General features: G+C 38.4%; 1 protein-coding gene across 3 annotated transcripts in view; it reads left to right on the forward strand.

The window, feature by feature from the left end:
• Chrm2 (cholinergic receptor muscarinic 2) overlaps positions 1-27397 on the forward strand; it is a 164253-nt gene that overhangs the window by 122575 nt on the left and 14281 nt on the right. Inside the window, exon 3 of one of the 3 annotated variants that reach the window (XM_060380184.1) lies at positions 24080-24195. The exons of the other annotated variants lie outside the window; for them this stretch is intronic. The gene's annotated coding sequence lies outside the window, so the exon portion shown is untranslated. The remainder of the gene's footprint in view (positions 1-24079; positions 24196-27397) is intronic. 3 annotated transcript variants of the gene reach the window in all.

The raw sequence follows: 27397 nt of genomic DNA on the forward strand, positions 1-27397 counted from the left end.
AGCCCCTCCCAATCCTACCCTCTGTCCCTCATCTCCTCCCATACCCCTCCCCAAGTCCACTGATAAGGGAGGTCTTCCTCCCCTTCCATCTGACCCCAGCCTATTAGGTCTCATCAAGACTGGCTGCATTGTCTTCTTCTATGGCCCGGTAAAGCTGCTCCCTCCTCAGGGGGAGGTGATCAAAGAGCCAGCCACTGAGTTCCCGATAGTGTCTTTCACAGTTTTAATTGTATTGACTTCTGACTCACAATTATTTTTTTATGGAATAATAAACCTTTAATATAATATTGACACGTCATCACATACTCCACGTCATCTAGATTTTCCCTTGTTAGCTTTAAGGGTTCCATAGTTCTACATGTCGTGTTGAGTCTATAAATTATTTTGAGTTAAATTTTATGCACAGTGCAGAGTCTATGCCCAGTTGTAGCGTTTCTCTTTGTTAAATGATTTCTTTTTATTGTTTTGGACCTTGGCCAAAGATCTCTTGATTATGGTGTTTATGTGAGACTGCTTCTGGGATCCATATTGTACTTCAGTGATTTATTTCTTTGTTATTTTGCCAATACAATATTTTTTTTATTTCATATATACAAGTATATACAAATATGTGTATATATACATATATGTTGATCTTTACAACAAATTGTGGGGAAGTGACCTTATTCTATCTATGCACATCACCGCACACACTCTGGTTAACATTCTCAACTGCCATCTGGAGTTAAACAGAGGAATGTAGTTTTCAGCTGCAGTACACAGAGTTAACAGTCTTTTACAGTTTTTTTGCTGACAGAAATCTGTTTCCATCTGTATCTGATAGAATCTTGTACATAATTAATTGTGATGAGTCTGTGTAAGGAATATGAGCAAGCATCTGTGTCCTGGAAGGAAACCATGTCACTACTTGCTGTTTCATCATCAGAATCAGTATGGAAATGTCCCCCCCCCAGCACTTCTTTCTAGCTCTAGACTTTTTCCTAGGTTGTATTTCTCAGAGATTCTCTTTTCAAGTCTAGATGATATGTGTGTCTTCCTTCCTTCCTTCCTTCCTTCCTTCCTTCCTTCCTTCCTTCCTTCCCTTCTTTCTTTTTTTCTTAATTCCTTTATTGTTTTTTCAGGACAGGATTCTCCGTGTCGCTTTGGCTATACTAGACTTGCTTTGTAGACCAGGCTGTCCCCAAACTCAAAGAGAAACACCTGCCTCTGCCTCCCCAAGTGCTGGAATCAAAGGCATGAACTGCCATTCCTGGCTTATCCACATATTTCTGTTTCTCTTTTCCTATCGGGTTTTAGCAACGTGAGTGCAGCCTGGATTTTGCTTGTTCAGTAATATACTTCCGGATCTCAAGACTGCAAATATAGTAAAGGCTCAGAATTGTTTAATGGGTGATTTAACACTATTTATTTTTATGATGTTACTTAATTCAGAAGTCACAGGAACCCTTTAGGAAGGTAAATACGTTAGGTTAAATTGCACTATGATACTGTAATGATATTTAAAGAACAATTAACTTTATCTTAAATAGCCCACCCAGACAAAAGGCAAGTTATGTATTAGTATAAACCTGCTATTCCAAATCACACTCACTCTTACATTTATGAAAAGGGTCCACATTCTCCCAGATCCCATTACTTAATACATCAAAATTCTATCATTGTTGTTGTTGTTATGCTTTCTTAATTTTAAACTTTTTTGAAAATAAACTTCTATTCCTCCTGGAAGAAAAATGAATCTGTGTTTATGTTGATTTTATAGAACACAGTTACTGGACTAGCAAAGAGGCCTTAGTGTTTGTGCTTAAGGCTGAGGCCCAGATGCATGATTAAGAGAGATCCCATTTGCATAAGTTCAAGTAAGTGCAGATGATAACTGCACCCAGGTAAACATGTTCCCTAGCATCAGCATACTTGGCTGAAGCCTTGAGTGCTGTGGTTTAGTCAGGTTGACTCATGAAGTTAAGCACCATTGTCAACAGTCATGATAAAAGTGAATGAATTTAACACCCCCCCCACACTTGCCAAGGAGTTTTTACTTAGAAAAGTGCCATGTAACTGTCTTCACAAAGAGTAAGAAAGAATGAACTAGAGAGCAAACAGGCACAAAATGTTCCTCTACAAGTGAGAACATCACAAACTCAGGACCAGAAGTATTGCTAAGGCACCCCTAGATTTCAAGCCTGAGACCCATTACTTAGTATTTGGCACTGAGCAAGTTTTTCGATGTGCCTTGTTTTCTACAAAGTGAGAAGAATAATGCAGCCCTCTTCCCCACGTCCATTCATCTAGGTATTAAAACCTGCTGCTCTTCTCAGCCGTAGCTTGTTCGGGGCTGTGGAGGGGTATGAAGCAGCATGTACATTTACTCTATCCTTGAAGGATAGAGTGTGAATGTGAACCTATATTATCAATCAAACGCTTCTAAGTCACCAACTTAGGAACTCATTTTAAAATCCTAACAAGGAGGATTCAACCCTAAACTGAAGGAGAAACTAAAGAAGGAGGAAACTGAAATGTCCATACCTTACTTATTAATGCAAGGAAGAAAACACTCATGAATGCAATCCCAGTCAAACTGCTCATATATGTGGCCAAGTAGGCAAATATGTGTTTATGTGTGTGTTCCAAGCCTCCACTGATTTATTAGAGGTGACTTACCAGCCAGTGATCCTTGCAATGCCATACCAACAGAGATTAATTGTGAAAGGTGAAATCAAGACCTTGTCATTGCCACATGCTACATCCAGCTCTCTGAGTGTTCCTGCTCCCTTGATCCGACCAGTAGTCCCTGACCTCACATCACACAATGACAAACTTTAGAAAGAACCAGGGGATGTAGTAACTCAAAAATAAAGCTGTCATATCTTTTGTAGTCAGCGTCAGAACTCAGACATCAGTGATGATTTAAGAGTTGGCCCTGTGTTTTGTATTCCTGCTGAGTGATATTTAGTAGCTATCCCATAAAGAAATCGTTTTTGAGTTTTTCTTGCATTGAAGTATAATCACTAATACCATGTTTTTGCTCTATTTGAGATTTCTCCTTCCTTGTGCGCTGCTGTACCAGCCATATTGTTTCTTTATTTTGTATGTACTTATTTACTTGGGTTTTCGAAATTTAAATCCTAAGTCCCTTGCACTGTTTTTGTGTGTATGTGTGTGCTTTTGTGTTTTCTGTGTATGTGTGTGAATTTAGTACAAGCACGTGTCCTCGTTCCACTGAGAACATGTGGTTGTCAGAGAACAAACTGTTTCTGCTCTCTTCTTTCACCTTGTCAACACAGGCTACCTCTCCCATTAACCTCTACATATGCCAGGGCAGCTGCCTGCACCCGTCAAGGAACGCTCGTGTTTCTGCCTCCCATCTCTCCACGGGAACCAAGACTGCAGATGTGTGCTGCTTCGCCCACCTTTTACACACGCTGTAGGGAGTTGAACTCAAGACCACATGTTTGGGTGACAACGTTCCGTTCCCACTAAGCCTCCTCCCATCTCTTTTATACTACTTTCTAACAAAGAAACATATTTAACAATTATATGCAAATAATAGTTAAAGTCATTAGGCTATTTTGCTGGTAATACATTATTAAATAAAATGTATTGAATATTTTGGGAGTGCACTTTTTTAATTAAATTTTTATTTTTTTACATTAATTACATTTTATTTGCTTCATCCCAGCTGTAACTCCCTCCCTCATTCCTTCCCAACCCCACCTGCCCTCCCTCATCTCCTCCCTGCCCCTCTCCAAGTCCACAGATAGGAGAGGTCCACCTCCCCTTCCATCCAAACCTGGCTTATCAGGTCTCATCAGGACTGGCTGTAATGTCCTCCTCTGTGTCCTGGCAAAGCTGCTCCTCCCTTGGTGTGTGTGTGGGGGGTCAAAGAGCCAGTCACTAAGTTCATGTCAGAGATAGTCCCTCTTCCCCTTACTAGGGAACCCACTTGGATACTGAGCTGCCATGGCTACATCTGAGCAGGGGTTCTAGGGTATATCCATGAATGTATCTTGTTTGGAGTATCAGTCTCAGAAAATAGCCCTGAACCCAGATTTTGGTTCTGTTGCTGCCTTGTGGAGCTCCTGTCCTCTCCAGGTCTTACCTCCCCCTTCTTTCCCAAGATTCTCTTCACTCTGCCCAAAGTTTGGTTAAGAGTCTCAGTATCTGCTTTATCTGATACACTGCTGGTAGAGTCTTTCAGAGGCCCTCTGTGGTAAGCTACTGTTCTGTTTCCTGTTTTCTCCTTCTTCCAATGTCTGTTCCATTTGCCTTTCTGAGTGAGAATTGATCATCCTGTCCAGGGTCCTCCTTCTAGCCCAGCTTCTTTAGGGGTTCAGATTTTTGTAGGTTTATCCTATATGATATGCCTAGTATCCACTTATAAGTGAGTATATACTGTGTGTGTCTTTCTGGTTCTGGGATAGCTCACTCAGGATGATCTTTTCTAGTTCCCACCATTTGCAGGCAAATGTCATGATTTCCTTGTTTTTAATTGCTGAGTAGATTCTATTGTGTAAATTTACCACAATTCCTGTATCCATCCTCATTGAGGTATATCTGGGTTGTTTCCAGGTTCTGGCTATTATGAATAAAGCTGCTACGAATATGGTTGAACAAATGTCCTTGTTGTGTACTTGAGCATATTTTGGATATATGCCTAGGAGTGTTATAGCTGGATCTCAAGGAAGCGCTATTCCTAGTTGTCTGAGAGAGTGCACTTTTAAATTCAGATGTAATATACAGTAGTTAGTATAGGATAAAGATTTATGTATCAATAGGATTAGACCTTTTATTTTCTCTGTTAAATATAGATTAAGTCATTTTTAATAAAGGAAAGAAGCACATAAATTTATGTTCTATGTGCTTTATATTACAAAACTTTTAGTTCTGTGGTGAATAAATTTATAAGGTAAAGGCTACAGACATATTGCACCAATCCTGCAAGGATAAGATGTTTGTACAGAAACTTTATTAGACTTAGCGTAGGTATATCTTTAACTAATATATTATTTACTTATGAAAATGGCCACATATAAAACAGTAGCTTTCTTTTGTTAATATGCTCTAAACTCTCAATATAGATATGAATTGCTAATTTTATTTTTATTAATATAGCCTCTGTAGTCTCTGAATGTGCACATATGCAGACAGCAGTTAGAAACAGTGACAAGATTCAGCTCATCATGTAACTAAAAGTAAACAAGGGCAATCTCAGCAAAAGAAAAACAACTATAAAAATATAAATGGTGGGACCTGGAAAGGATCATCCTGAGTGAGCTGTCCTAGAAGCAGAAAGACAGACACCACGGTATATATATATATATATATATATATATATATATATTACATATAGATATGTAATACAGGATAAACCTACTAAAATCTATACATCTAAAGAAACTAATCAAAAGAGAGGACCCTGACTAAAACACTCAATCCCCATCCTGAAAGGCAAAGAGGAAGGACATCAGAAAAAGAAGAAAACAGTAAACAACCTAGAAACCCACCAGGGAGGGCCTCTGAAAGGCTCTGCCCTACAGACTATCAAAGCAGATGCTGAGACTTATGGCCAACTATTGGGCAGTGTGCTTGGAATCTTATGTAAGAAGTGGGAAGTGTCCTCTGGAGAGGACAGGAACCCCACAAGGAAAGCAACAGAAACAGAAAATTTGAACACAGGGGTCTTCCCAGAGACTCATACTCCAACCAAATACCAGGCATGGAGATAACCTAGAACCCCTTCACAGATGTAGCCCATGGCAGTTTAGTGTCCAAGTGGGTTCCATAGTAATGGGAAGAGGGACTGCCTCTGACATAATCTGATTGGCCTGCTCTTTGATCAGCTCCCCCTTAGGGGGGAGCAGCCTTACCAGGCCACAGAAGATGACAATGCAGCCACTCCTGATGAGATCTGATAGACTAAGATCAGAAGGAAGGAGAGGAGGACCTCCACTATCATTGGACTTGGGGAGGGGCATGCGTGAAGAAGGGGGTGAGAGGGTAGGATTGGAAAGAGAGGAGGGAGGGACTTATGGGGGGATACAAAGTGAATAAAGTGTAATTAATTTAAAAAAATAAAAGATAAATAAATGCATAAACAGATCAGTAAAATTTATACACACACACACATATATGTAATCACAAAACACCAGACAGAAACATGGCTTGAGTGGAGACATTCCTTACCATGAGTGAGTAAAGCTATATGATTACCAACTAAATTAAAGCAGTCCAATAGAAATTCATAAGGATAAATATTTATAAAACATTTTATAAAAGTAACGTGCAAATATAATAAAGATAATAACACAGATAACATTAGTAAATAAAAGTTATGAGTAGAACTTTTAAACATATTTTAACATTACAATAGGAAAATAGTTACTTATGTACAAATAGATGGATAAAGCAAGAGACTGTCCTGGAAAGTCCAGCTAGGCTCATATATATGCAAACATTTAGTGGATAACAGAAAAGGCTTTTAATTTTTTTGGAAAAACTATAAATTATTCAATAAATACTTCTAGAGGAAACTTTAAACTATTTGGAAAATCACTACAGAGATCTCCTATTTTATTGTACTATAGCCTATATAAATTAGATTTGAGTATGTAATGTATGAAATAGCTAAAATCAATTATTCCGAAATAGTTACTATTTTGGCACAGAGAAAATCTTTTGAAGATATAGTAAATTTAAATGAAAATATATATGACATATGCTCCAAAGAATCCTATTCAAAACAAAAGGCAATTAAACTTCAGGTAAAGTTAAAGGTAATTAAAGCTTCAAACGCATAGAATATTCCTTTTTATATTATTTGCAAAGTAGTTTGATATGATGATCCTAATTTTTTGTTTCCCAGCTATAGACTAAGAATATAGAAGCAAGTGCTTTTACACACTTTGGCTAATAACTCCATTTACAGATATTTGCATTAAGAAATCAGTCAGAGATCTATGAAGTGAAAATCTGGTACAATGATGTTTCTTGCACCACCTATTGCTTGTATGTGTTAAAAATCATTAATAATCAAAATATTATAAATAGATTATTTAATGGAATTGTACTATGGCCACTACACCCAATTGTATGTATCTACTAAAATGTCATAGTAGAAAATAATGTCCTAGGAGAAAACTTTTATAAATTTTATAAATCAATAAAAGCCAAAGCTCATGAAGTACAAAGCTACAAACCAGGTCAGATTGTAAAAGTATTTCTCCTCTTGTTCAGATCTTTTGACAACGAACCACTATGTAAAACTGAGAAAGCGTATGTGAAATGCAGGTTTCTAATCTAGCTTAGAAGTCTAGTTAGCTGAAAATTCTGTTTCCAGAAATGAAAATGTCTATTCTTTAACCGTGCAAGCTCTACCAACCACTCAATATACACGTGCCTCCTTGCCCCTGACTCGATCTTTGTTTCTGAAAATAGTGCATTGGTGTGCTCCTCGAGTTTTAGTTTCCAAATACTGCATATGTGTGTAGTATGTGTATTACATACACCCTGAGGTGTGTGGAGGAAGATAAAGACTCCAACAAAATTCAAAACTCACAATTGCTTTCAACTGTGCTTCCACTGACAACAGCAAAATTACCGACTGAGAGTGTGAGTGTCTCCTGAACTTCACTAGAAGCAGATAACTCACTGAGTACTTGTGCTAAGCGGGTAGCTCTTGTAGGTCGGCCTTCAACCATCCTGAATGGGCTTCTTTTCATTTTCACTAGTTTCTCCAATGTTATGATCTGAAAATCAGACAAAGGAATTTACAATCATTGTTAGTGCCTAAAAGCAAAGGGAGTTTGTAAGCAAAGTCCTATTATCAATAAAGAGCACTGTTTTTTTTTATTTGTTTTGTTTTTTGTTCGTTGTTTTTGTTTTGGTTGATTGGTTGATACTGAGCTCATAAACTTTGTCACTGAGTTCTGTTCTACAACACAAAACATAATGCACAGGTGGGTTTATTCTCATCTGTTTTGGGGTATTTTGTTTGGATTTCAGACTTCCACAGGAATTGTCAAAATACCACACGTTCTCTCCAGGAGACTTCCCTTCATTCTGCTGTCTCCCTTCAAGCTGCTCCAGCCTTGATTACCCTGATTCTGTAACAGAGGATGTAATTCATTGGATGACTATTTTGAGCCTGTCCACTAAATAAGTTCAGGATGAAGTCATTGGTGCAGAGGTGTCAGTTAATTGCAGAGGCAGACAGCAGAGAGAGCAGACTGAGTGAGAGAACACCCTTACCCCAAGGACAAGTCTTTGCTGTGACATTCCAGAGAATACACAAATGAGCTTGCCAACTAAATTGCCTTCCTTCTCAAATATATGATCCCCTTCTCCCGTGCTGGGGCCACATTTTAATGAGTTGGTAGGTAAATACACAGCACAGTTGGGAGAATTAGTTCATGCTTGTACGTTTTCAATATTGAGAGTGAAATGAAGATACAGATAGCAATTTGAATCTAATTTTCAAGCTTGCATGGATGAAGGGTCACAGAAGGAAGCTGAGAGGTGCCAGGATATTGGGAAGCGGCAGGAACCCAGACAACAAAAACTAACTGGCACAAGAAGAGGGCTTTCTTCAGGGAAGCCACCAAAGCCCAAGTGACTGAGATTCAGAAGGGAGGGTGACACTGATAGGGAGGTCCTCCTCCCCTTCCCTCTGACCCTAGCCTATCAGGTCTCATCAGGACTGACTGCATTATCTTCCTCTGTGGCCTGGTAAGCTGTTTCCCCCTCAGGGTGAGGTGTTCAAAGAGCAGGCCACTGAGTTCACATCATAGATATCTCCTATTCCCCTTACTAGGAAGTCCATGGAGGAGAAGATGGAGGAAAGGCTACATCTGGGATACAAAGTGAATAAATTGTAATAAATAGAAAGATAATTTACAAAAAAGGGAAAAACTGTTTTTGTCACTAATGTGAATGTTTAATATTGAATGGAACAAAACAATATGAATGAAAAGTGGCAATGTAGTAACTGGGTTTAAGAATAAATTCTAAAATGTTTGTTTTATTTAAAAATATATTGGTTAATTTCAAAAAAAGGAGGGAAGGGAGGTATTTTCTCATTGGGCACTCAGGCTCTAAGTTATGCTATTTGGGAAAATTCAGATCTCTGGTAAATGACACTCTGAACTCTCTGAAGGCACCAAATAGAGCCTAGATCTAAGTTAAATTGCATTATAAGAACCTTCAGAGCCTAAAGGTGTCTTGAGTCAGAAGTCGTCAGTGCTATGGAGAACAGAAATCAAAAGCAAGAAAAGAAATCGCATCTCAGACATGAGGAGCAGGCAGTCTTCTATCTCAGACACCTGCACTTTTCTTGAATTTTAAAGCAACACTACTGTTTAAAAACAAATAGAACTGTGTGAGAAATGGAGAGGCGGTGTGGGTGGACAATGTATCTACTATCAATCTTCTTGAACTCTTGAAGAATACACCATCTTGCAAAAGTAAGCATTTTATTTTTATCTTGAAACGGTTTTAAAATAAAAACCTCTCCTAAATCACTGTCCCCAGAGACTTAAATTAAAAGAAGAAAACACCCTTACACACTAACATACACATACACCCAAACATACACACACACACACTCAAACACACACACACACACACACACACACACACACACCCATACATACACATACACACAGCATCCCAGGAGGAGAACCAAACAGGAACCAGCTGTCAGTAAAGGCAGACAAGTGACTGCTTCTCACAAAATGAAAGGTAGCAGGGAGGTGCCCCAGATTTCATTCTGCTGCTTTTATCCAGCAGCAACAAGCCCTAAATTTAAAGGAAAATCCTCAAGTCAATGATCTGGTCATCTGAGACTGTGTCTTATTTCGCACCATCTGTTATTTAATCCAGTAGTTAAATTGACCTCTGAACATTATTGATTACTTTTATTTTCCTCCTTTGTGTGTTTATTTTCCTTTCATTGTATAACCTAAACATGGAAATTATTTGCCACCCCTGATAACATTGCTTAGGACTTATCATTCTTCAAGAATGTATTGATGGTCAAACAGAAGCTATCCATTGGTCTTATGTAGGATCAGCAACCAACAGTGTATGCTGACAGCTGAATGCATTTTTTCCTATGATTAGACAAGAAGAGATCCATTTTGGGGTAACATGATTAAAAAGGAAACAATAACCAGCCAACTATAAACTTTTCCAGAGATGGGCAATAAATGGGATTATCTGAATATGAGAGATTTTGACTTCATGAAATTTTTAATTGAATAGAATGAATAGATCTGAGCTATGAAATTTACGAGAGTTTAAAAAATCAATAATAAACTCTCCAAACAAATAAAAACATCTCAAACAGACCTACCACAGTTGCCCTGTTAGACACTGAGAAATAATTTTCTTTATACTTCTAATCTTGACCTAGCCATACTCAATTTCTAAGCCTCAAGTCTCTAAAGGTTTGAGCCTGGACTAGAGTTTGAATCCCTGTGGCCATTATTCCATAGGATCTTCTATGACTTACTCTAAAATGAGAAGACTTACTCTAAAAGAATTTCAAAATTTTATAAGTTTTGAGTGGGCTCAGGTTCCCTGACTACAATTTGGGGTTGTACAAGTGTTACTGCATATTTTTACCCAAATCAGAACTCGTTGGGCCAGGTCTTGGAGCAGAGAAGCCATTGGTCTGCAATGAAGAAACAATACTGAGAGTTAAAATCTTACAAGATCCAGCTAATGAGATGGCTCTTGTCACCAGCTTAGTAAATGGCATATATTACTACGGTGTCTGACTTTCATTAGCTTTCCCTACCACAGAGAACCTAAGGTCCCTTTTTTCTTAGTTCTCTGCCTACTTTATGTTCCTCTTACTACTAGCAGCCTCAGGAGTTTCTCACACACCCTATTTTTTTACACTAAGCCCCATGGCATCCATTCTTATCATAGCCCTTTCTCTTCTATTATGAGTTCAATTCCATTGACCTTCCTCTCCATGTCCATGTCTCTTTGGCTCCTGAGCTCTGATCCAACCAGCGATACAACAGTGTTATTAACTCTCTACCATTACATTCAGAACTTCAGAGTTTTCATAATCTATCTTTATGTTTTAGAAAGCACGTAGACCAATTTCTAATTTGTTTTAATACATCTACCTATTTGATTAATTTATACTGTCCCTAGGGTCTTGCACAAGATAGGCAAGTAGTGTACCACTGATCTACACTCCCATCTCTAAATCAAATATTTTTTAATTCTTTATTAATTACACTTTATTCACTTTGTATCCCCTCTGGGGTTCCCTCCCTCCTCCCATCCCAATATGTCCCTTCCTCTACCCTCTGCACGCATGCCCCTCCCCAAGTCCACTGATAGGAGAGGTCTTCTTTTCCTTCCTTCTGATCCTAGTCAATTAGACCTCATCAGGAGTGGCTGCATTGTCTTCCTCTGTGGCCTGGTAAGGCTGCTTCCCCCTCAGGGGGAGTTGATCAAAGAGCAGGTCAATCAGTTCATGTCAGAGACAGTCCCTCTTCCCAATACTATGAAACGCACTTGAACACTGAACTGCCATGGGCTACATCTGTGCAGGGGTCTTAGTTTATCTCTATGCATGGTCCTTGGTTGGAGTATCAGTCTCAGGAAAGACCCCTCTGCTCAGATTTTTGTTTCTGTTCTCTCTTGTGGAGTTCCTATCTTCTCCAGATCTTACTGTTTCCCAATTCTTTCATAAGATTCCCTACACTCTTCCCAAAGGTTGGCCATAAGTCTCAGGATCTGCTTTGATAGTCTGCAAGCAGAGCCTTTCAGAGGTCCTCTGTGTCAGGCTCCTGACTTGTTCCCTCTTTCCTCCTTCTTCTGATATGCATCCTCTTTGCCTTACTGGAAAGGGATTGAGCATTTTAGCCAGATTCCTCCCTCTTCATTAATTTTTTTTAGGTGTACAGATTTTAGTAGGTTTATCCTATATTACATGTTTATATGAGTGAGTATATACCATGTGTGTCTTTCTGCTTCTGGGATAGCTCACTTAGGCTGATCTTTTCCATATCCCATTTACCTGCAAATTTCATGATTTCCTTGTTTTTTATTGCTGAGTAATATTCCCTTGTGTAGATGTACCACAATTTCTGTATCCATTCCTCTGTTGTGGGACATCTGGGTTGTTTCCAGTTTCTGGCTATTACAAATAAGGCTGCTACAAACATGGTTGAGCAAATGTCCTTATTGTGTACTTCAGCCTCTTTTGGGTATATGCCTAGGAGTGGTATAGCTGGATCCTGAGGAAGTGCTATTCCTAGTTGTCTGAGGAAGTGCCAGATTGATTTCCAGAGTGGTTGCACAAGTTTACATTCCCACCAGCAGTGGAGGAGGGTTCTCCTTTCTCTACAACCTCTTTAGCATGTATTGTCACTTGAGTTTTTTATCTTAGTCATTCTGATGGGTGTAAGGTGAAATCTTAGGGTCGTTTTGATTTGCATTTCCCTGATGAATAATGACTTAGAGCATCTCTTTAAGTGTTTTTCTGCCATACCATATTCCACTATTGAGAATTCTCTGTGTAGCTCTGTACCCCATTTATTAATTGGATTACTTGATTTGTTGCTGTTTTAACTTCTTTAGATCTATATATATACTGGATATTAGTCCTCTGTCAGATATAGGCTTGGTGAAGATCCTTTCACAATCTGTAGGCTGTCGTTTTGTTGTGAGGACAGTGTCCTTTGCTTTACAGAAGCTTTTCAGTTTCATGAGGTCCCACTTATTGATTGTTGCTCTTAGGGACTATGCTGTTGATGTTCTGTTCAGGAAGTTGTTTCCTGTGCCAAGAGGTCAAGGCTCTTCCCCACTTTTACTTCCAAGTGGTTTAGTGTGTCTGATTTTATATTGAGGTCTTTGATCCACTTAGACTTTAATTTTATGCAAGGTAATAAGTATGGAACTATTTTCATTTTTCTACATGTAGACATCCAGTTAGACCAGCACCATTTGTTGAAGATGCTGTCTTTTTTTCCATTGAATGGTTTTGGCATCTTTGTCAAAAATCAGGTGTCCTTAAGCGTAGAGATTTATTTCTGGGTCTTCTATTCGATTCCATTGATCCACCATTCTGTTTCTATGCCGGTACCATGCAGTTCTTAGTATTGTTGTTCTATAGTAAAGCTTGAGATCAGGGATGGAGATACCTCCAGATGATCTTTTATTACAGAGAATTGTTTTAGCAATTCTGGGTTTCTTATTGTTTCATATGAAGATGAGAATTTTTTTTCAAGGTCTGTAAAGAATGGCATTGGTAATTTGATAGGACTTGCATTGAATCTGTAGATTGCTTTCGGTAAGATGGCCATTTTTACTGTATTAATACTGCCAAGCCATGAGCATGGGAGATCTTTCCATCTTTTGATATCTTCTAATTCTTCCTTCAGAGACTGGAAATTTTTTTCATAAAAGTCTTTGACTTGCTTGATCAGGTTCACACCAAGGTACTATGTCCTTTGTGGCTATTGTGAAGGGTGTTGTTTCCCTAATTTCTTTCTCAGCCCTTTCATCTTTTGTATACAGGAGAGCTACTGTTTTTGTTTTTTTTTTTTTTTTTTTTTTGAGTTAATTTTGTATCCAGCCACTTTGCTGAAGGTGTTAATCAACTATAGGAGCCCTTGATCTCCTTCAATTGTATTATTGCTCTAGCAAGGACTTCCAGCACTGTGTTGAAGAGATATGGAGAGAGTTGGCAGGGCAGCTTTGCCTTGTCCCTGATTTCAGTGGGATTTATTTAAGTGTCTCTCCATTGAGTTTGATATTGGCTATAGGCTTGCTGTATATTGCCTTTACTATCTTTAGGTATGTGCCTTGTATCCCTGATCTCTCCAAGACTTTAAACCTGAATGGATGTTGGATTTTGTCAAATGCCTTTTCAGCAACTAAGGAGATGATCATGTGGTTTCTCACCTTCAGTTTGTTTATGTGGTGGATCACATTGATGGATTTCTGTATATTGACCCACCCCTGCATGCCTGGGATGAAGCCTACTTGATCATAGTAGATGATATCTTTGATGTGTTCTTGAATTTGGTTTACAACTATTTTGTTGAGTATTTTTGCAATGATGTTCATGAAGGAGACTGGCCTGAAATTCTCTTTCTTTGTTGGGTCTTTATGAGGTTTAGATACCAAGGTGACTGTGGCTTCATAGGATGAGTTTGGTAGTTTTACTTCTGTTTCTATTTTGTGGAATAGTTTGAAGAGTAATGGTGTTGGCTCTTCTTTGAAGATATGGTAGAATTCTACACTGAAACCATCTGGCCCTGGGCTTTTTTTACATGGGAGACTTTTGATGACAGCTTCTATTTCCTCAGGGGATATAGGAATATTAGGGGATATAGGACTATTTCATTGATTTACCTGGTCTTGATTTAGCTTTGGCATGTGAAATTGGTCAAGAAAATTGTCCATTTCATTTAGATTTTCAATTTTTGTGGCATATAGGCTTTGAAGTAAGACCTAATTATTGTTCTTCAGTGTCTGTGTTTATGTCCCCCTTTTTGTTTCTGATTTTGTTGATTTGGATAGTGTCTCTCTGCCTTTTAGTTAGTTTGGCAAAGGGTTTGTCTATCTTGTTGATTTTCTCAAAGAACCAGCTCTTGGTTTCATTGATTCTTTGAATTGTTTTATTTGTTTCTAATTGTTTGATTTCAGCCCTGAGTTTGATTATTTCCAGCCGTCTACTTCTCTTTGGTGTGTATGCTTCTTTTTTTTTCCCCTTGGGCTTTTAAGTGAGCCATTAAGTTGCTTGAATGAGCTGTCTCAAATTTCTTCTTGAAGGCACTTAGTGCTATGAACTTTCCTCTTAGCACTGCTTTCATTGTGTCCCACAGGTTTGGGTATGTTGTGTCTTTGTTTTCATTGAGTTCTAGGAAGACTTTAATTTCTTTCTTTATTTCTTCCCTGACCCAGCTGTCATTTAGTAGCAAATTGTTCAGTTTCCATGTGTGTGTAGGCCTTTTGCTATTTTTGTCATTGAGGTCCAGTTTTAGTACATGGTGATCAGATAGGGATTATTTCAATTTTCTTGTATCTGTTGAGTCTTGCTTTGTCACCAACTATATAGTCTATTTTGGAGAAGGTTCCATGAGGTTCTGAGAAGAAGGTAAATTCTTTTGTGTTTGGGTGAAAGGTTCTATAAATGTCCTTGAGGTCCATTTGATTCATGACCTGTGTCAGAGTTGTTTCTTTATTTAATTTCTGTTTTGTTGACTGCTCCTTTGTTGAGAATGGGATGTTGAAGTCTCCCACTATTAATGTGGAGGGGGGGTCTATGTGTGGTTTAAGTTTTATCAATGATTCTTTTACAAATGTGGGTGCCTTTGCATTTGGGGCATAGATGTTTAGGCTTGTGATATCTTCCTGGTGGATTTTTCCCTTGATGTGTATGACTGTCCTTCTTTATCTCTTTTGATAACTTTGGTTGAAAGTCTATTTTATTAGACATTAGAATGGCTACTCCTGCTTGCTTCTTGGGTCCATTTGCTTTGAAAACTGTCTTCCAGCCCTTTACTCTCAGGTAATGTCTATCTTTGTGACTTAGGTGTGTTTCTTGTATGCAACAGATTGTTGGGTCTTGTTTACACATCCATTCTGTTAGTCTGTGTCTGTTTTATTGGACAATTGAGTCCATTGATGTTGAGGGAGATTAATGACCACTGGGTGTTAAATCCTTTGATATTGATGTTGACTATGGTAGTGTGTTTGTGTGTTTGGCTACTTTTTGTTTTGCTGTAGTAAGGTTATTTATATATTTCCTGTGTTTTCTTGGGTTATATTTTTCCTTCTAGTATCTTTTGTAATGCTGGAATTGTTTGTAGGTATTGTTGAAATTTGTTTTTTTTTTTTTTTTTTTTTTTTCATTGAATATCTTGTTTTCTCTGTCTATGAGTACTGAGAGTTTTGCAGGGTATAGTAGCCTGGGCTGATGTCTGTGTTCTCTTAGGGTCTGCATGATATCCATCCAGGCCCTTCTGGCTTTCATAGTTTCTGTTGAGAAGTCAGGTGTGATTCTGATGGGTTTGCCATTATATGTTACTTGGCCTTTTTCTCTTGCAGCTTTTAGAATTTTTCCTTTGTTCTGGATATTTACTGTTTTGATTATTATGTGTCAGGAGGATTTTCTTTTCTGGTCTAATTTATTAGGTGTTCTGTAGGCCTCTTGTATTCTTATAGGCCTCTCCTTTAAGTTGGGAAAAATTTCTATGATTTTTGTTGAAAATATTTTCTGGACCTTGGAGGAGGGAATCTTTTTTTCCTCTATTCCTATTATTCTTAGGTTTTCTCTTTTTATGTTGTCTTGGATTTCTTGGATGGTTTGTGTCAGGAATTTTTTAGATTTATTATTTTCTTTGACAGATACATTGATTTCTTCCATTGTACCTTCCACACCTGAGATTCTTTCTTCCATCTCTTGTAGTCTATTGGTTATGCTTACCTCTGTAGTTCCTGTTTTCTTTCCTAGGTTCTCCCTCTCCATGATTTCCTCCATTTGTGTTTTCTTTAATTTTTTCCAATTCTATCTTCAGATCTTGAACCATTTTGTTGATTTCCTTCACCTGTCTGACTGTATTTTCCTCTTTTTTCTTCAATTCCTTCACCTGTTTCTTTGAACATTCCTCTGTTTCTTTTATTTCTTTCAGTGATTTGATCATTCCCTCTCTGAAAGCCACAAACTGCTTGGCTACATCTTCCTGTATTTCTTTACAGATGGCCATAATCTGTTTTATTATATCTTCCCCTAATTCTTTACACATTTTATTTGCTTCCTCCATTAACCTCTTCATAAGCATAGATGTAAGATCATCTTCTTGTATATCATTTATGTTAGGGTGTCCAGGGCTACTTGTCCCTGGATAACTGGGTTCTCAGCATGCCATATTGTTTTTTGTTGGTTGTGCTTTTTCGCTGGCCTCTACCCATCTCTCTGTCTCAGGTGTTGTCTGTTAATTTCTCTGTGCCTGCTGGGTCTTGGGTGGGGAAAATCCACTTGGTGGAGTTCTGAAGAAGATCTCCTCAGCTTTTTGGGTATGGTCAACTGAATGGTGGTACTTCTCAGGAATTGTCACAGTTCACTTCAGGAGTATGGACCTGTGTGGTAACTGTAGTGTTCAGGAAGGCTCTCCTCTCATCAGGAGAGGTCCTGATGATGGCTACCCTGCTGCTGGATTTCTTGCTCTGAATTCAGTGAGCAGCAGCTGTTGTTCTTAAGGTGTAATTTTTGGGTGCAGCCCTCTTGAAGAACCAGGGATTCCCACAGTTTTGTCAGATTAACTAGGGATAACTGGTTGAACTTTGGAGCAGTATCTGAGGGCTGTTGTAATGGTGCTCTGACTTTTGTAGGTCTGAGGATGCAGCTGTGTGCCCCAGTGCCCTAGTGGTACTCAGCAATGGCAGGTGAGCACAGCGTTCATGCCTTCAGTAGAAGGCTAGAGCCTAGAGTGAATCCAAAAAGTCTTTTGGAGCTGGGTGTCCTGAGTATTGGACCTGATGATCCCCCACTGTGGGGTTTCCTCCTGACAGGGACACCCAGACTATGCTTTGGGGACTGCCATTCTATCTGGGATGGCTAGTAGAACCCATAGGCACAGACGCGCATGGCTCTGCCTTTCTGGCAATTGGGCGCCTGGACTTCTGCCAAAACTGGGCAATTTTTCCTGAGACCTTTTCGGGGTGTTGGTATTGGCTGAGTGCTCTGAGATGAGACCTGCTGTTCCCCTCCCTGTGGGTTTGCACCCAAAGGTGAAACTCAGTCTCTGGTGCCCTGGGGCCCACAATTCTATCTAGGGCAGTGAGTCAGGCATGCAGGCAGGACTCTGTGCTGGCCCCTATGTTCCCTGGCTCCTCTCTGGGCTTGCTGTTGGGCGCCTGCAGAACCCTGGGTCTTTGCCAGGGATTGTCTGGGTGACCTAAGGTCAGTCCCAATCGTTTCCCGCAGGGTGGGTTTATCTCTTGACTGGAAATCCCAATCTTTGATGTTGTGGGGCCCACAGTTTAGTCTGAGACAGTGATCAGAGCATGTTGGCATGTGGCTCTGGGCTGGCGACTGAGCACCTAGTGGAACTGAGATCTCTTTCGCAGTTTAGCTGGGTGAGTTGAGGCTGACTGAATCCCCCACTGTGAGGTATCCTCTCACCTGGGAAACACAATCGCTAGTTTTTTAGGGCCATGAGTTCTGATTGCTGGTCACTGTGCCGATCCTGCTGTGCTGCTGGTCAGAATGAGAGCAGTCCTGGCGCCGCCATCTTGAGAGCTCTAAATCAAATATTTTTAAAGGTTTCCCTTAACCTATTCAAATTATTTTTTGCTGCTTTGCTTTAAACTTGATAACAAGTATTTCTGGTCACTTTCATTTTTTATCTAGTTCAATCTCACATACCATAATTAGATAATCAGAGATACCTTTGATGATTTTTTTTTTCTATTCTCAGCCTTATATATATATATGTATTTTACCAATAGCAATTCATATTTTTCCAATTCATTTAACCTCAGCATATAAAAACATTGTTTGGGTTCTATAAATCCATTGAGTCTTATAAAATAACTGCTTCAGGGTTTCTTTGTCAGATGGTATGTGCAGTTCATAGAAATAATAAAAGAGCCAGCTATTTCAGTGACTCTCAAATCTTTATTTTCATGCATGCTTTGAGAATTTTAGGATGTAAAGAATATTTTGACAACCATCATGAAAGATCTCACTGTCCCTGCCCCATACTGTGCCTGTTTTGGGAATTTCTATAATGTACCTAGCTACTTCTTCATTTAGATAGGGACTACCCACTGTGACTTACTAGTTCAGATCTTGTTTAAATAGGTCAGCCGAGTGTGCATTTTTTTATTTAACTAATAACACCTAAAAGAAAAAAAAAGGAAAAATATTGAGTAAAGTAGGTCAAATTGTCAACTTTCAGCTTTACAATGGTCTTTGAAAGGAATCAAACAAGGGAATAGTCAGAGGCAAGCTGCTCACAAGTTATGTCCTTAAATGTGGACAACAGAGCTAGAAAAGTTTTAGCATCAAGAACAGGAGCTAAGATATGGTCTGCCTTTGCAAAAGACCAAACCAACCTAAATTTAAGCAAAAACAAGGGAAGAATTTAGGAGTGTCCCCCTCCAAGCCAAGATCTGGGGGAGTAAAAAATCAAATCACTCTTCTTAGAGGATATAGCTACTGGTAGGTTTTCCAAGCTTCATGGGCTACCTCACACCCTTGTACATATGGACAGCATTAAAATAATCTAGTGGTTTGTAAATAAATGACTACATAGAAAAAGAAAAGAAGGAAGAAAACAGGAAGGAAGGAGAGAATGGAGGAATTAAGGAAGGAAGATGTATAGAATAAGATTAGGGGGAGAAGTTAGAAGAACAGTGTGTGTGTGTTTGTGTGTGGTGTGTGTAATCATACTTCATTGGATAGACCCATGCAATTCACAATAGGACAGAGAGAGAGAGAGAGAGAGAGAGAGAGAGAGAGAGAGAGAGAGAGAGAGACGATCTGCTATTGAATCTATCCTGAGAGCATTTTGTGTAAATATTCTCATGTTGCTGCCCATCCATGAATCATACATGAAGACAGACTGAGATTAAGATGGGTGCTGTCTTTGCCACAGCCCAGCTGCTGATAAGGATTCTTAGTGCAAAATGGCTATCAATGCTAGGTCTGTATTCCTTCTCTTGCTTTTGCAACCCAGCTCCAGTCTAGCTATAGTTGCTGGGTTCTAGGATCAGGAGGCTATGCCTTTAGTCCTTGGAGTACTGCCATGTAATGTTTTGAAAGCATTATATCATAAACAAAGTTAAGTTTCTTACAATGACGGTGGAGAATAACATTGCAGCAGAGGTTTAGCAATGGTATCTGTGAAATAGCTTTTAAATAGTCAACGGCATTTTATACGTTGTCACATAAACTAAAGAAAGTGCAGACAATGAATGGAAATTGAAAACAAAAACCAGAATGAAGAAATTGGAACTGTCTTTAAGTGTGAGAAAAAAAAGTCCTAAGGCTGCCTTACCCCTCCACACAATTTAGGTGGGTATTCTTTATTTCTTCTTGATGCAAGATATATCCTTTCAATTAGTACAACTGTTAAATGAACTGTTTTTTTTTTTTAAGTTGTAGGGGAGGAGGACCTCCCCATCAGTGGACTAGAAGAGGGACATAGGGGGAGAAGAGGGAGGAAGTGTAGGATTGGGATGAGATGAGGGAGGGGGCCATAGCCAGGATACAAAGTGAATAAATTGTAATAAATGCTAATAATGAAAAAGAAAAAAGTTGTTTCATTGACAATATCACCTACAATGATATGTTAAATGTTACTTTGGTGTTAATTTATGTGTATTCATAAATCATGCTCTGAGCTTCATAATTTGACACAGAGTGAATATTTTAATATTTTCTTATTTTGTAGTTGAGAACTTCTGAGAGAGGAAGAATTATAGTTCATTGGTAATGTGACCAAAAAAAAAAAATATCGGGTTAGCTCTAAATCTGCAAGGGCTAAATTTTTTCTTACACTATTAAAAAGACTAATTTCTCTAGAGAACACTGTTTTGAACTAAAATGTGAGTTTATGATCATTAAGTAAACTTTCTTAGACTTACATGTTTTAAAAAGATGTTCACTGCCCTAGCTTTCAGGGCTCTTGATTAAGAATATATTAGTCATTAATGTTCATGCGTTTGCATTGGTGAAATCAGCATAGGAACCTGGTTGCTTGGTGAAAATGGTATAATTTTTTAATCTCATGTTGAATGGAAGCAAATAATAGAATGAGAAATTGATTTTACTTATGAAAAGGAACAAAACAATTCATTGTTTTCTTATGTTTGTGGAGCAATATAGAATGCATGTTTGATTGCTTTGTTACTTCTTGTTACGTTGTACCTGTGTATTAGAATCAGCTGTTAAATCACAATCAACTTAATCTTGGTAGCTACTTCATGAGTGCCTGCAAGGAGTCTACTGAGCTACATTCCTGTGAAAAATGTAAATGATACCTTTTATTTTTCATATTTATTAGATCAATTAGATATGAAAAGGGTTTCAACAGATAACACATCAACAAAGAAAAGAGATAGGCTTCTTTTTTAGGTTTTGCTGAGCTAAAGCATTAACTACTACATTCACAAACACATCATAGCCATCCATAAATGCAAGTTACAGAAATAGGAGTTGTGTCACCTTTATGAAGTGAGAAGCCAGCTTTTTGTTGGCACCTCCCATAGCTAAGTAACCAGGACCTTTGCATACAAGATCCATGGTGTCTTTCATGTTTGGGCATTGCTATAGAAGGCCAGCTGTGTGTCCTGAAAGTTCCCTTTCCGTAGCATGTTGCTATGTTGTACTGATCCTTCCTGGAAGAAATATCTATCCTACAGCCTTTACGAGAACAGAAAAACTGCCTTGCTTTGCTCTCATAAGAGTCACAATCCTTTCCTACTCAGAGAATATTGAACATGTGCTCACATGGGTATGCATATATCCAGTGGTTGGGTGAAGATTCAGAGACAAACTCTCCTAGCTTCTTATTTTCTACCACTTTGAGATGTGCTACAGGTTAAGTAATTGTAGACAGATACTCTAATTTGCTGAAAGGTCTAAGTGTGCATTTTCCCATCTCACCTCAGTAAACAACCCATATCAAACATTCTTTGCCTGGTAATGCAATTGATGCAGCTAGAACCTTGCTTTGTACCAGTCTTGAACATTTGTTCCCATTCATTTTCCATATATTGGAAGATGTTTCCTTATTATAAATTGTTTATGAGTGGAAATTGTACTTCAATGCCTATATGTGAATGGCTTGAAATATATTTTTGCTTTGTTTTTTGAGGGATAGGGTTTCACTATGTAATTCTGGATGGCCTTTAACTCCATATATTGATGATGTTGGCCTTGAAATCACAGATATCTGCCTGCCTTTGCCTCCTGTATAATAGAACTAAAGGCATGGACAATTATTCCTTTCATAAACTTCTAAAAGTTTAGCAACCATTTGTTTCACGGCATGGTGGAAATGAAGGCATATAAATTGTGCTTGGCCTACTTCCAAGCCCGATGGTACAATTCAAGAAGATAAGTATCACTTCTGTGTCTTTCAGGCTTGCAGGTTTCAAGAAAGATATAATGTCAAAGAGTGTTTGGGGAGAATGGAGGTGGACAGACTACTGCTCCAGTTCAATGGTAGACCATTTGCTCAGGATACGCAGGGCCCTGGCTTCAATCCTCAGCCCTGCAAAAATAAAGGAAAGAAACCAGCAGAGTCTAAAGGCAAAGAGGTATCAGGGACACTTACGTAGTTAAATGGTTTTTAACTAAGGTGAAAGAAAAGGGGAGGGCATCAGAGAAGAAAGGGACAGAGCAATATGGGATGGCATATTTTATTGCACACATTTAATGATGCTGTCATTTCCCCAACGTCATAAACAAGAAATGGTTTTATTTCAAGCACATGGGAGAATTGACTACTCTGGTTTCGGACGTAAACTTCATCCTTTCTGGCCAACTTGCTCTCTATTGGGACTCTAAATTAGTGCTTTAGAAACACAAGTCTTTGCTGACTCGATGCAGCTTTTTATGTTCCCTCATCTGAATTGCCATTCGATCATTTAGTAAAAAACTTTAATCTTCTCAATGCTCTTGGGCTTCAAGTTTTAGTGTGATAACACTGTGGTCATTTTGCTGAGTTCTAGAAATAGGCTGCAATCAGGCTCTGGGGAAACAATCATTTCATGTTTGGATTAGAAACAATAAAAATAGTTGCTGCCCATTACTTTGTATACTTCATTACTATTCTATTTTTATAGCCCCATTGACTCTGGTATGAATCATAAGGCTACGAAGCAGGTGTCATTTTTGTCATTGAAAAGTGAGAAGATTCAAAATTTGTATCATTGGGAGGTGAATTCATTTTTATGAGCTCCATAAAGCTAGAGTAATCTCTATCCTAGAGATTTCAGCCAAAAGAATGATGATGCCCACTCACTGTACACTTCTGTGTTTCAAAACATGATATCTATTAAAGCCATGTCTATAAAACAAAAACTACTCATTTGCATTTTCCATAGAAATGTGCATTTTTTGTGGAAAGAGCACTGTGTTACATTGGTCAATAAGTCTTCCTTTCCCTTCATAAGCTGTGTACCCTAGACAGACTTATAATAAATATCCTCCTAACTAAATTGGGTGTCTTACTCTCTATCCAGTTATTGCAACTTGTGCTGCTGAAACTTTTCATTATACTCAGAGGAAATTTCACTTGTGTGTGAGTCATTTACTCTGTGTACAACTTCTGATACTATTTATCTGGTTGCCATGGTTCACACTTCAAGGGCCACATAAAACCTTCACTACTCATAAGTAGAATTCCCTCTTGTCTACCAATGTGTGTCCTTGACCTACAACCTGAAGTTGCATGTTGACATGCGCTCTGTCTTCTGTCTCAATGGAAGGCATGTGTGCTGTTTGTATTTGTTCAGCTTCTTAAGAATAACAGCTCTCACCCCAGAATTTGCTATGAGGCTTTTAACAAGCCTCAATTCCTCTGCAAATTTGATTCACAATATTAATTCATAGAATGAATTAACTAATTTAGTGTTATTAAACCAGCAGCCTGCCAAGTTCGGGGAGTGGTAGAAACACCACAAAAACAAAACTTAAAAAGCCAGCTCCATGGTTCCAGCTTCATAAGACAAAAAGAAAGACACAGATACAGCTGTACAACTTCCCACAGCTCTGTGGCCATTGGTCCATTTCCTTTTCTGTTCTTCCTGAAGGAGACATAACAGGCTTGCCTCGGATCAGATGTTTGATCTGGGTTATACAGTGTAGTACATATTTTATGCCATAGCTTTAGGCCCATACATTTTATTATAAAGGAGGAAAAAAGAAATGTAAATCTACTGCCCTCATCTATCTCAGAGTTCTGTCGAATGCAATGCAGAACAGGATGGAAGACCATTTGCTTATCCATGTGAGATGAGCTCTTAAAAACTTAAAAGCCTGAGCATCCCCTGGTTTCATTGTGCTTATTGTGTCCAGAGCCTTGTTTCTCTTTGGCAGGAGGAACACTGTATGTGAACGATAACTACAATGTGACCTGCATGAGGAGGAAAGCTAGGATCCTAGTAAAATCACGACTACCCCTCTTTTCTTGTTAGTCGTGGCATCTTTCTAGGGTAAGTGGTGTTTATATTGTGTGTTTTAAAGAAGAGAAAAGATAGCATGGCTGACATGGACTAGAAGCTTATCCCAGAATCACTAAGAATAGTACTACATTTGACAGGCAGCCAAAACAGCCTGCATGTTTGCTCTGCAATAAGCTTGTGCATAATCCTGATGTTTTTCACATGGAAAGAATTGACGAATTCTAAATTCTTTATATAATGACCTGGTTATCAGAATGCTGCTTCAGCTACTTTCACTCTGCTGTCAATTGATTTTATTTTATTTTATGATTGTTTGTTTGTTGTTTTTTGCAAAATACATCTATGTGATAATATGAGTGGATCTTAAAGGTCCAGCTTGAAAATATAGTTTATTTTTGGCATGGCTTCTTTTTTCAATTCAAATTTTTACATAATGCTTACCCAGCAAAGTCTACCATTTTGTGCTACAGTTTTCTAAATGAGAAAAAACTCACACATTTCTTTGGGAATATTTTTGACACATTTTATTTTAAATAATGTGTCAATTCAGTGTGGGTAAATGAGTGTGTGAGTCTTCTTTTGTATTTCTGAACTTTCTCTTCCTCAAGTTCAAAGTCCTAGAGCAGTAGCCTAATACCACTAAATTGTACTTTCCTGAGAAAAAATGATGGCACAAACTCTGGAGAATGCTAGAAAAAAGTCAGGCATCATATGACAGGAAGGAAACAAAGGGAGAGGAGATGAGTAGAGAATATTTTTGGTAAGATGTCTCAGGGAGCCTTCATATTTATTTTGTTCCATTCTGTCCAACCTTTCTCCTAAATTCTTAGCCTTGGCACTTGGCCCTACATCCATCCAGCATTATAGGTGGTCAGTCAATCTTACAAGCATTCCATGTTTCTCCTAGATTAGAAAGCCCTTGTGGAAGAAAACATGCCCTATTTTCTTTGGATTCCCTTTTTCTCATCACTTCCTCTCTCCCACACCCTGTGACGCCATTAGAGACCTGTTCATTCCAGTGCTTCAGAAGATATTTTGAACAAAAAGAAGCAAGGCTGCCACTCCTCCTTGAGGCCATCCCACAGCAAGTGCTGTTGCAGTGACATGCAGGAGTTAGTGAGGAAGGGAAGGAAACCACACTGACACAATGCCTTGGCTAAAAGAAAAATCAGATTGAAGGAAAAATAAATGGAAGTGTGTTCCATGTCTGTGTGACTCTGTCCCAGATCCCAGAAGGTGGAATATTAATTCACACAGCCAGTTCTAAAGAGACTCCTCATGACTCTTAAGTAGTAAAAGTTGGTAACATGTAAGATGCGAACAAACCATGTCACCCTCCATTCTGTCAATATCAAACTGTGTAAAACAGAACGTTTCTCAGAGAGTAGGGGCTTTGCTCCCCAACACTTCTTGGAAGAGTTCTCTCCTCAGCTACCCTCTGCCTTCTTTCTTTAAAAATTTATTTAGTTTTTAACAGTGTTTGTGGGAGATAGTATATTTAATATGAGTGTCAATGTTATTCATTAATTAATGGGATTAAATGAGTATTGCAAAGACCTAAAGCAGATTATGGATTATCTACTGCAATTCATGTCAGAAAATAAAAATTACATTTTTCTTTTATTATTATTATTATCATTCATTACAGTTTATTCAATTTGTATCTGGCTGTTGCCCTCTCCCTGGTCTCCTTCCAATCCCACCCTCCCTCCCTCTTCTCCCTCTATGTCCCTCCCCTAGTCCCCTGATAGGGGAAGTCCTCCTTCCCTTTTATTTGACCTTAGCCTATTAGGTCTCATCAGGACTGGCTGCACTGTCTTCCTCAAATGCTCTTTTGGCATCTAAGGAGATGATCATGTTTTGTTTTTGTTTTTGTTTTTGTTTATGTGGTGGATTACACTGAAGGATTTCCATATGTTGAACAACCCTGGCATGCCTGTGATGAATCCTACTTGGTCATGGTGGATGATATCTTTTATGTGTTCTTGGATTCAGTTTGCGAGTATTTTATTGAGGTTTTATTTGTTTGTTTGTTTGTTTTGCATCAATGTTCATAAGAAAGATAGGTCTGAAATTATTTTTTGTTGGGTCTTTGTATGGGCTCATAGAATGAGTTAGGCAATGTTCCTTCTGTTTTTAGTTTGTGGAATAGTTTGAAGAGTATTGGCAACTGCTCTTCTTTGAAGGTCTGATAGAATTCTGAGCTGAAACTATCAGGCCTGGGCTTTTTTTTTTTTTTTTTTTTTTGGCAGGGAAACTTTTGATGACTGCCTCTATTTCCTTCGGGGATATAGGACTGTTTAATCTACTTACCTGATCTTGGCTTAGCTTTGGTAAATGGGATATAGCAAGAAAATTGTTCATTTCATTTAGGTTTTTCAAATTTTGTGGCATAAAAGTTTTTGACATAAGACCTAATGATTCTTTGAATTTCCTCAGTGTCTGTTATTATATTCCCCCTTTCCTTTCTGATTTTGCTGATTTAGATAGTTCCTCTCTGCCTTTTACTTAATTTGGCTAAGGGTATGTCTGTCTTGTTGATTTTCACAAAGAACCAGCTCTTGGTTTCATTGATTCTTTGAGTTGTTTTCTTTGTTTCTAATTTATTGATTTTAGCCCTGGGTTTGATTATTTCCAACCGTCTACTTTTCTTGGGTGTGTCTACTTCTTCTTTTCCTAAGCATTTCAGTTGAGCAGTTATGTTGTTTGTATGAGATATCTCAAACTTCTTTCTGAAGGCACTTAGTGCTATGAACTTTCCTCTTAGCACTGCCTTCATTGTGTCACATCAATTTGGATAATTTGTGCCTTCATTTTCATTGAATTTTAGGAAGTTTCTAATTTCATCTTTTATTTCTTCCTTATTCCAGCTGTCATTGGGTAGAGAGTTGTTTAGTTTCTATACATGTGTGTAGGCTTTTTGTTATTTCTGTTGTTGAGGTCTAGTTTTAGACCGTGGTAGTCTGATAGAATACAAGGGATTATTTCAATTTTCTTGTATCTCTTGAGTCTGGCTTTGTGTCTGACTATATAATCAATTTTGGAGAAGTTTCTGTGGGGTGCTGAGAAGAAAGTATACTCTTCTGAGTTTGGGTGAAAGGTTCTGTAGACATCTATTAGGTCCATTTGATTTAAGACCTCTGTGTCATTATTTCCCTATTTAGCTTCTGTCTAGATGATCTGTCCCATGGTGAGAGTGGAGTGTTGAAGTCCCCATTATTAAGGTGTTGGG

Source organism: Meriones unguiculatus, chromosome 3, assembly GCF_030254825.1.
Source record: "Meriones unguiculatus strain TT.TT164.6M chromosome 3, Bangor_MerUng_6.1, whole genome shotgun sequence".
Lineage (NCBI taxonomy): Eukaryota > Metazoa > Chordata > Mammalia > Rodentia > Muridae > Meriones > Meriones unguiculatus.